Below are 11,237 nucleotides of genomic sequence, written 5' to 3'. Positions count from 1 at the left end.
TTTTCACATCAGTGGGAGAGATTTACTCAGGCTGATCAGCTGTAAGGACTGGCTGTACCCACTGACCACTGACCTCTAACTATCTTGGAGGACCAGCTGTGTAGGAGCCCACCAAACAGAGCAAGACTTACTTCATCAAGGCTCTGGTACCTACTGAGTCCACTCATTGAGTGTGTCACTTGTGGAGGTGGTTAGGTGGTGGTGGTTCGATGTGGTCTGAAGCTGTCCACTGGGTGTGCTGGCTCTGGAACACTGCCTGTGTTCTATCCGGGGCCACCCGGCATAAGCTACAAAGTGACCTGCAGATGGTTGCTTCTTGTGCTGGGTTTGGAGGTCCCCAGGGAAAGCCAAGTTGTGAACCAAGGCTGGTTGCTTCTGGTGTCAGGCCTGGGGCCATTTAGGACAGGTATGGGGCTCACAGAGACCAGATACTGCTAATTTGAGATATTTTAGGGCACTCTGAAGTAGGATTCAAGACAGGCCAATCCTATGGTAAAGCCTTTGAAACAGCCCTGGCCAGTTTGGCTCAGTGGTTGGAGCGTCGGCCTGTGGTCCGGGGAGACCCGGGTTCGGTTCCCGCTAAGGGCACGTACCTTGGTTGCAGTTTGTCCCCGGCCCTGGTTGGGTAGTGTCAGTGGCAGCCACTCGATGTGTCCCTTTCACGTAGATGTTGCTCTCTCTCTCTCCCTCCCACTCTATCTGAGCAAAATATAAAAAAGTGTCCTCGGGTAAGGATAAAGAAAAAAAAGAAACAGCTTGGGTGGGCCCCAAAGTTGGGTGGCACAGGGCTTCAGGGCATCACCAGGGTGGAGCAAACAGTGTGAGCCATGTTCCTGGGGTCTGCCGCCCCAGCAGAGGGCTCACCAAAGGAACATCAGCCCCTGCCAGCAAGTCTGTACAGGAGGAAGCCGCCTCTCCAGCCCTTGTCCGGAAGCCAAACCTCTCAGTTCTTCCCCATATGTCTCTGGCGCCCCTCCAAGCTTAGAGGGAGCAAGTTGGAGTAAGTCTGTGCACGGGCCCTTTAAGAGGAACTGCCTGGGGCTCTGATAGCCGCACCCTCCCTCAGCCTCAGTTCCAGCTGGGTTTTCCAGACAGAAGTTATGGGGACTTCTCTTCCTGGCACTGGAACCCTGATCTGGGAGCCTGGTGTAGATGGGGATCCCTCACTCCTCACTCCTCAGGGAGAACCTTCACAGCCGAGGTGTCCCTCCTGATTTTTTTCCTCTACACGTGGGTGTGGGACCAGTCCATCCACGCCTCTGCCCCTCCTACCAGCCTTGATATGGCTGCTTCTTTAACTCTTAGTTGTAGGACTTCCATTCAGCTCGATTTCAGGCTCAATTTCTGAGTGGTGGTTGTGTTGTAGTTTAGTTGTAATTTTGATATGGTTGTGGGAGAGATATAGAAACATTGCTGTGAGATACATCGATTGGTTGCCTCCTGCACCTCCCCCACCCCCACTGATGATCAAGCCTACAACCCAGGCATGTGCCCCAACTGGGAATTGAACCGGGACCTCTCAGACCATGGGCCAATGCTCAATTCACTGAGCCACACCAGCAGGCATATATTCCTTTTTTTTAAAAAAAATTCTCACTCAAGGTCATGCTGAAAGAGGAAGTGGGAGATAGAGAGAAACTTCTGTACATGCCCCAACCAGGAATTGAATTCACTACCCAGGTTTGTGCTCTGATAGGAATCAACTGGAAACCTTTCAGTGCACAGGACAATGCTCAACCAACTGACCCACTCTGGCTGGGCTACATTCATTTTTAATTACACAGTAATAGTTCTAAAAATAAAATAAAAACATTGCTATATTAAGGTTTCCATTTGATCCCAATTCAGGATCTCTAGCCACCTTTTCAGAAGTATCCTCTATTTTATTCTCTCTTTTTTTTTTTTTTGAATCTTAACCTGAGGATATTTTTTCCATTTATCTTCAGATAGAGTGGAGGGGGAGAGAGGGAGAGAGAGAGAAACATTGACATGAGAGAGACACATCGACTGGGTGCCTCCATCCTGCACAACCCCAACCAGGGCTGAGGACTGACCTGCAACCGCAACCGAGGTATGTGCCCTTGACTGGAATCAAACCCATGACACTTTGGTCATGGGCCGACACTCTAACCAGTGAGCCAAACCAGTCAGGGCATTTATTTTATTTTTATTATGTATCCATATATCCTCCCATGTCTATAAAAATGCTTTCACATGTCTATTACCTTAAAAAAAAGATATTATTTGTGTAAGAGTGTGTGTTCACATGAATGGAATAAGGCTGAGCATATTATTCATTTGTCTCTACTTCATGCTAGCTACTGTTCTAAGTACTGGGGTACAACAATGTGCAAAATAAAGTCCCTATTTTCATGGAGGTTGCACCATCCTGCAACTTGCTTTTTAAGTACGTGCCCTTAGCGGGAACCGAACCCGAGTCTCTCCGGACCGCAGGCTGACGCTCTAACCGCTGAGCCAAACTGGCCAGGGCGCTTTTTAAAATTAATTTTTAAAGATTTATGTTGATACATTTATATCTAGTTTCTTTTAATTGTTCTGTTATTCTATTATATGTACTGTACTATGTAATATATTATTCCCTTAATGACAGCCACTCAGATTTATATAATTTAGGATGTTGTCTACTGTAACAGAAACCATATCTCATAGTGATGTAAATTTTTTTTTAATCAGATAGAGCTGGAGGGAGAGAAGAGGAAGAGAGAGAGAGAGAAACATTGATGCGAGAGACACATTGATTGGTGTCCACCTACACAACCTCAACTGGGGCAGGAGACGAACCACAACCGAGGTACGTGCCCTTGGCTGGAATCAAACCTGGGGCTCTTTGGTCCGCAGGTGATGCTCTTACTGCTGAGCCATATTGGCCAGGGTGCGATTCAAATATTAAGGACTTTCATTATCTCACATCACAGGAAGACCAAAAGTCGAATGGTCTCTAGCTATATGTATATGATCAGGACCCTCACCCTACTATTTTCTGTTATTTTTTTCTAAGCTGTGTTGTTAGTTTTCTTTTGTCATGTAACAAATTACCTCAAAACTTAGTGGCTGAAAACATAAACATCATGTTTGTGGGTTAGGAATCTGGGCATGGCTAAGCCTAAAATTGCTTTGATTTAAGGTTTCTTATGAAGTGTGGTTAAGCTGTCACCGTGGGATAGTGGAGTGTGTGGGGAAAATCCTCTCCAACATGTGAGTCTATCCACATGATTGCCTCATGACATGGCATTTGGAGTCCCCCAAACTGAGCAAATCCAGAGGTTGAGAGTACCCAGGAATAACACCAGTCTTTGTATAACCTAGTTTTAGAAATGACACTCCATCCCTCTGCCTTATTATATTAAAAAAAAAAAAAATGAGCCTGGCTGGTGTGGCTCAGTGGACTGAGTATTGACCCATGGACTGAGGGGTCCCAGTTCAGTTCCTGGTCAGAGCACATACCTGGGTTGCAGGCTCGATCTCCGGTAGAGGGTGTGTAAGAGGCAGCTAATTATATATCTCTCTCTCATATTGCTGTTTCTCTCTAAAAAAAAAAAAAAAAAAAGTCTTTGCCCTGGCCAGTGTGATTCAGTAGTTAGAATGCCAGCCTGAGTACCAAGCGGTTCCGGGTTGGATTCCTGGTCAAGGGCATGTATCTGGGTTGCAGGTTCGATCCCTGGCCCCTGTTGGCGCACATGTGGGAGGCAACCAATCGATATGTCTCTCTCACATTGATGTTTGCCCCCCTCACCCCTCCTTTCCACTTTCTCTAAAAATTAATGAAAAAAAATATCATTTGGTGAAGACTAACAACAACAAAACAATAATGAGTCATTAAGTGTAGCCCACCTTCGAGGGGAGAAAGATTGTCCTTGCCAGAAGGCTGGAGGATTATGTTACCTACTGGTTCAAAATCTGTGTGCTGGATGCTTCAAAAGACCAATATTCAAAACATCAGAGTTTGGAGTGAGGAAAGGTTTATTATTTTTAATGATTTTTTTTTTTTTTTTTTTTTTTTTATACAGAAAGGAAGGGAGAAAAACATGCTTTGAGAGAGAAACATTGAAGGGCTGCTTCCTGCATGCCCCATATTGGGGATCAAGCTGGATACTGGGCATGTGCCCTGACTGGGAATCCAACTGGGACCTCTCAGTTCATGGGATGATGCTCAATCTACTGAGCCACACCTGCCAGGCAGGAAAGGTTTACTGATGGAGAAGGGGCCACCTTGAGAAGATGGGGGCACTTACAGGTCCTCAGATCCATCCCCAGAGAGTCCAGAATTCAGACTTTTTTATGTTAAAGGAAGGGAGCCAGGGAGGGGCAAGAGGTGATTGACTATCTAGATATCTGGGCACCAACAGGAATCTAAGGAAGACTGAAAAATCTCTAAATCTCCTTTTTCCTGGTCTGTTGACCCCTGCTGATCTGAGTCACCTCTTCCACAGAGGTACCTTTTGGCAAGGGGCTGTTATTCCAAAAACTCAAACCTCCAGCAGAATTATTGATGTAATGGTTAGCATCTGTATAGCAGGAGCTAAGTGCCTGAAGACCTGAATGCCATAGGAAAAATGGAGGCTGGAATTAAGGTAGAGTCACAGGGACTGAGCATTTCACTTCCTTACAATTGGAGGCCATCTTAGAGGCTGCCTACCATGAGCTGGCTCTCTTCAGGGTTGCAAGGTCGCTGCCAACAACTATAGCACCAATCTTCTCTGAGGTATGATACTCCAAAAGGACATTTCTGGCCCCACATTGAAACGTTTTCTGATTTCCCTTCTTCACAATTCAATTCAATCAACATGTATTGAGTGTTTACTTTTGGCCAGGCTGTTACTTGCTAGGGTTATATGGATCATGTCTTTAGAAAACTAACACGTCTTCTAGAACTGACAGATAAGTACAGACAGCTAAATAAGCTATCATCGGTAACTGTCCCTGAAGCTGAGGAAGCAAGCAGGAAAAATTGACTTAAGATACGATGCACCTCGGGGTGGTGGCGCCCCCTGCCGCGCGCAGCTGGTACTTCCAGCCCCCCCCCCCCCCCCCCCCCGCAGTGCACGTTGATTTCGTCACCAGATGCCTGCGTCTGCGCCTGCCTGGAGAGTGCGTCTCCTCCTGGCAGTGTCCAGTGAGCGTGCATCCGCTCGCCCGCCCCCAGCTCCTGACGTGTTGCGGACGCTTGTGACCCCCAGAACCCCGGAGGAGGGGCTCGGCCCAACTGCGAGAGCCCATCGGTGAGTACCTGCCGCCTCCGCACTATGCAGTCCGCCCTCTTCCCACCTTCTTGTCTCCCTCAGGAGGCCCGCAGCCCCGCGCGGTTAGGGCCCTCCGACGCTGAGTCGGGCCTCTCGGGACACCCCGGATGGCCTTCCGAGGACTACGTCGGGGTGGCCCCTTGGGAAGCTGGAGATGGCGCCTCCCGTCTCCAGGGTGGGCCCGTGGAGAGGTCCGTGGGCTTCTGCCCTTCAGTGCCCGCCCACCCCCTCACCCCGAGGGCGCGGCCTCCATTCTCCTGGGCGTCCTCTTCGGCACTCTCCGCAGGGGGCTCTCTCTGCTCCGCCTCTCGAAGCGTCCGCCCCGCCGCCTCCCGGATGAGGGGTAACGGCCGCTGCGCTGCCTGCTCGCGCCCCTCCCTTCGTCGGGCTACAGTTTCTTCGGGGAGCAATGCTTGCATTCACTGTTTTGCCAGGGGAAATAAAAGGTTTTCCTTGGAAATCTTTATCATTTACCGCTTTCCTCTCCAGAACTAGTGGCGTCTCTCTGTACAATGGCACACAGTGCTTCAAACCTTTTCCACATACGTGTATATTTAATCTTGACGAATAGGTGCGGGACCATTCTCTTCAATTTACAGATGATCAAAGACACGCATCTCGGAGTGGTAGAGCTGGTTTTGAGTCCAGGCAGCTTGACCCCCAATGTTACTGTATTTAGTCACTATGTCATACTGGGATATAAGTAACAACAAGGAAAAAATGGAAGTTGTATGTTTCTGTCTTTATTTTTTTCCTGTCAGGGAGGTAACAGTGCTTTGTAGTTCAAAGAATGCCTATTTGGAATCAGACATATTGGGCTTCAATTCTGCACATAATCAGTTACCAACTAACTTAACTGATTTTGAATAAGTTTTCTAACGTGTAAAATAGTGATAAAAACCGTTTATAGAAAATAATGTAAAATAATGATACTATCACAGAGTTAGTGGGAGGAATAACCTCTATAATACATGCGAAGTACCTAGAATAGTGTACCAAGGATTCAGTAAATAACTACAATTTAATTATTGCTCAATATGTGTTTGGATTCTCTTGTTACACACTTGTCCTAAACTGAGTCTGAGTATGAACTGGGAAATAAAGCATCAGGGGTGTGTGTGTGTGTGTGTGTATGTGTATGTGTGTGTGTGTAGATGTGTGTTTACCATCTCTTTTTAAATTTGTGAAGCAGTCAAGCTGGTATGGTCAGTACATAGAGAGCTTGGTGCCAAATTTCTTGAATAGTGACTTATTTAGGGGAAGAGGCAATCATTCATAAAGGATTGTTAAGGTTCCTCTCTGCCCCCAAGCTTTCAAAGCAATTTTGACAGCTTTGGTAGGTAGAATGTTAAGATTTTAAATGACCTTGTCAGTGATTGTTCTTAAGATAGATCAAGATTATGGATGTGCTGAAAGAAAAAGACAAACTATCCCAAATTGGAGAGTTTCAATGACACTGCCAAAATGCTGTCTGAGAAATAAATAGCAAGTCTTATTATTGGGTCACCTTTCCTGCTTGTGCATTCTTTTAGAGACATTTTATTCCTAACTGTCATGACTGAAGAGGCTGTTGGCATCCAGGCTTTACTCTTCCTGTGCCAGGCTTTACTCTTCCTGTGCAGACACTTGGTGGTAATTCCTTCTGTAGTTTCAGTTCAAGTAATTGAAGACAAGCCATTATTTTAGCGAGTTCTTCATTTTGAAGGGTAAAAATGGAAATAAATAGTTGATTATATGCTGGTTTGCTTGTTTAAATTGGCCAAGCAGGGATCTTTTTTACTCTTAGAATTACTGTAGAAACTGTGACTAAATCTCATTAAGCACTGGAAGTTTGGACTTAGTGAGGTGCCTCAACTTAACGCTTCTTAATTGATCTTTTATCTGCTATGATTTCTTGAAAACCCATTCTGAGTTCCCAGGTGTTTCTGTCCTAGGGGGAAGGGTTTTTATTTATTTACAAATCTAAAAAATTAGATTTGGTGATGTAGCTACCCATGTTATCAGATTTAAACATGTTGATTTAAATAACTACAATACAGAAAACATTTATTAAGATGGAAACTATTCCATAGAAGACGTTTTTCTTTTTATTTATTTATTTTTAAAAAAATTTTTGGTACGTGCCCTTAGCGGGAACCGAACCTGGGACTCTCTGGTCCGCAGGCTGATGCTCCAACCGCTGAGCCACACTGGCCAGGGCAGAAGATGATGTTTTTCTATGACACAATGATTCCTCCAGTCTTCCCCCATGCTAATCCCCACATCCAAGTCCTACTATCAGATTCAAGGATCACTGAAAGTCTTATTATCCTCCATATAGTGTTCTTCAACCTATAATCATTTTATCCTCTGTGCCTTTATATAGCATTTAATAATTTAAATGAACATGCTATTTATTAAAGCAAATATTTATGTGTGCATACTATACATACATCGTGGAGAAGTTCTAGTTAGAGGTATAAAGATTAAGTCATGGAGTATTGGAGTCAGATTTTGCATACAGATTTTGCATTCAAGAGACAGAAAAGTGAGTGCCTGCTTTGTGACTTTGGACAAGTTACTTCTCTGAACCTATGTTTTCTCATAATAACTATGTTTACTTCTTAGGATTTTTTTTTTTAATCCTCACCCGAGGACATTTTTCCATTTTTTGTTCAGATAGAGGGGGAGGGAGAGAGAAGGAGAGAGAGAGAGAGAGAGAGAGAGAGAGAGAGAGAAACATCGATGTGAAAGAGACACATCGAGTGGCTGCCACCCGCACGACCAACCAGTGCCGAGGACAAACTGCAACCGAGGTACACGCCCTTAGCAGGAACCGAACCCGGGTCTCTCTGGACAGCAGGCCGACACTCTAACCGCTGAGCCAAACTGGCCAGGGCACTTCTTAGGTTTTTATGAGGATCAATTAAAATATTTATTTACTCACAAATATTATTAAAAAGCTTTTTAAAAGGTATTTAATATAGTGAAGTAAGCCAATCTTTTTTTTTATCCTCACCGGAGGACATTTTAAAAAAATCTTTTTTTTTTATCCTCACCTGAGGACATTTTCCCATTTTTTTGTACAGATAGAGTGGAAGGGAGAGAGAGGAAGAGAGAGAGAGAGAGAAACATCGACGTGAAAGGGACACATCGAGTGGCTGCCACCCGCACGACCAACCAGGGCTGGGGACAAACTGCAACCGAAGTACGTGTCCTTAGCGGGAACCAAACCCGGGTCTCTCCGTACCGCAGGCCGACGCTCTAACCCCTGAGCCAAACCGGCCAGGGCTAAAAAAAATCTTTATTGTTGAATGTATTACAGATGTTCCTCATTTTTCCCCCATTGAGCTCCTCCTCCCCCCTCCCGCCCTTTCCCACACTATTGTCTGTGTCCATTGGTTATGCATATAAGTTCTTTGGTTTATTTCTTCCCACCCCCAACCCCTTTCCCTTTGAGGTTTGTCAGTCTAGCAATGAACTTGTACTTCTTAATCTCTTCACCTTTTTCACCCATTCCCCCAACCCCCTCCCATCTGGCAACCAACAAAATGTTCTCTGTATCTATAAGAATGTTTCTGTTCTGCCTGTTCATTTTGTTTGTAGATTCCATTGTTGATAGATATGTATTCATTGCCATTTTGTTTGTTCATATATTTTATCTTTTTCTTCAAAAAAACCCTTCATCATTTCATATAATAACGGTTTGGTGGTGAGGAACTTCTTTAACTTTTTCTTGGCTGGGAAACTCTTTATATAGCCATTGATTCTAAATGACAGCTTTGTAGGATAGAGTAATCTTGGTTGTAGGTTCTTGCTTTTCATCACTCCAAATATTTCTTGCCACTCCCTTCTGGCCTGCAAAGTTTCTTTTCAGAAATCAGCTGACGGTCTAATGGAAACTGCCTTGTAGGTAACTGCCTTGTAGGTAACTAACTGCTTTTCTCTTGCTGCTTTTAAGATTCTCTCTTTGTCTTGAACCTTTTGCATTTTGATGATGATGTGTCTTGGTGTGGGCCTCTTGGGGTTCATCTTGTTTGGGACTCTCTGTGCTTCCTGGACTTGTATGTCTGTTTCCTTCACCAGGTTAGGAAAGATTTCTGCCATTATTGTTTCAAACAGGTTTTCGATTTCTTATTCTCGCTCTTCTCCTTCTGGCATCCCCAAGATGCGAATGTGGGCACGCTTGAAGTTGTCCCAGAGGCTCCTTACACTATCCTCATTTTTTTGGATTCTTTTTTCTTTTTGCTGTTCTGATTGGGCGTTTTTTGCTTCCTTATATTCTAAATCAATGGTGTGCTTCTTGGATTTACTTACTCTGCTATTGAATCTGTGTAAAATATCTTTATTTCAGTTAATACCTCCTTCATTTCTGACTGGTCCTTTTTTATGCTCTTGAGGCCCTCACTAAGTTCACTGAGGTTCTCACTAAGTTCATTGAGCATCCTTATAAGCAGTATTTTGAACTCATTATTGTTAAATTGCTTATCTCCATTTCGCTTAGTTCTTTTATTGGGGTTTTGTTCTGTTCTTTCATTTGGGACCTGTTTCTTTGTCTCCTTATTTTGGCTGACTCCCTGTGTTTGTTTCTGTGTGTTACTTAACAAGAGGTAAGGGGCTATCTGAGAACAGATGCTGCTTGTCTGAAAGAATTTAGGAAAACCTGAAGCAGGATCCAAGACAGGCCAATCCTATACTTAAGCAACTGGCAACAAAGCTGGACCTGAAAGTTGGGTGGGGCGGTGCCTCAGGGAATCACCTGGGTGGGGCTACCAGTGTGAGCCAGGTTGCTGGAGTCCCAGGTGTGGCTGCTGTCTGCTGCCTCAGGGAAGGGCTCACCAAAGGAACAAAGACCTTTTGACAGCACATTTGTCCCCGAGAAAGCCCCCTCTCCAGCTCTCCAGTGCCAAGTGCCCCTCGAGCTGCCTCCCCTCCAAGCTTAGAGGGAGTGAGTCCGATAAGTCCGGGCGCCAGCCCTTTAAGGAGCTCCAGCAGCTTCAGCTTCCTTGAGCCTCAGTTCCTGCTGGTTTTTCCAGCCGGACGTTATGGTGACATCTCTTCCTGGCACTGGAACCCTGAGCGGGGCGTCTGGTGTGAGATGGGGACCCCTCAGTCCTCAGAGAGGACCGTCCCAGCTGAGGTATCCTTCTGATTTTTATCTGCCTCACGTGGGTGTGGGACCAGCCCGTCATGCCTCTGCCCCTCCTACCAGTCTCGATGTGGCTGCTTCTTTAATTTTGTAGTTGTAGGATTTCCTTTCAGCTTGATTTCAGGCGGTTTTGAATGATGGTTGTTCTATAGTTTAGTTGTCACTTCGATGTGGTTGTGGGAGGACTCGATATCGCGTTTACCTACGCCGCCATCTTGACCGGAAGTCTCCTGGAGGACATTTTTGCATTTATCTTCAGATAGAGCAGGAGGGAGAAGGGGGGAAGAGAGAGAGAGAGAGAGAGAGAGAGAGAAACATCCATGTGAGAGAGACACATTGACTGGCTGCCATCCACACAACCCCAACCGGGACCAGGGACAAACTACAACTGAAGTCCATGCCCTTAGCGGGAACCGAACCTAGGACTCTCTGGTCCAAGGGCCAGTGCTCTAACCACTTAGCAAACTGCCCAGGGCAACCAATCTTAACTGTATTGCTCAAGGTGTCCATCCGTGTAACTACCACTCAAGTCAAGATATAGAACATTTCTAGCATCCTAGAAGGTTCCCTTGTGCCCCTTCCCAGTTACTACTTTTCAGAGGTAGCCAGTGTTTGATTTGGTCACTATAGATTAATATTTTTAACAGCTTTATTGAGATATAATTTATATACCATAAAATTCACCTTTGTGTACAATTCAGTGGCTTTTAGTATTTTCACAGAGTTGTATAACCATCGCAACACTCTATTTTAGAACATTTCATCACCCCATAGAGAAACTCCATGCTCCTAAGCCATCAATGCCCAATCCCACTCAGCTCTAAGGAATCACTAATCTACTTTCTGTC

General features: G+C 45.2%; 1 protein-coding gene across 2 annotated transcripts in view; it reads left to right on the top strand.

Annotated features, from left to right (window-relative positions):
- Window positions 1-5,174: 5,174 nt before the first annotated feature.
- The window catches only part of UIMC1 (ubiquitin interaction motif containing 1), a 175,207-nt gene continuing 169,144 nt past the window's right edge, over window positions 5,175-11,237 (top strand). Inside the window, exon 1 of one of the 2 annotated variants that reach the window (XM_036281865.1) lies at window positions 5,175-5,240. The gene's annotated coding sequence lies outside the window, so the exon portion shown is untranslated. The remainder of the gene's footprint in view (window positions 5,241-11,237) is intronic. The other variant, XM_036281860.1, reaches the window with a different exon arrangement.

The sequence above is a fragment of the Molossus molossus genome, unplaced genomic scaffold, assembly GCF_014108415.1.
Source record: "Molossus molossus isolate mMolMol1 unplaced genomic scaffold, mMolMol1.p scaffold_m16_p_4, whole genome shotgun sequence".
In the NCBI taxonomy this organism is placed as follows: Eukaryota; Metazoa; Chordata; class Mammalia; order Chiroptera; family Molossidae; genus Molossus; species Molossus molossus.
Note: the sequence above shows the minus strand (reverse complement) of the source record. Positions and strands in the feature narration are given on the sequence as shown.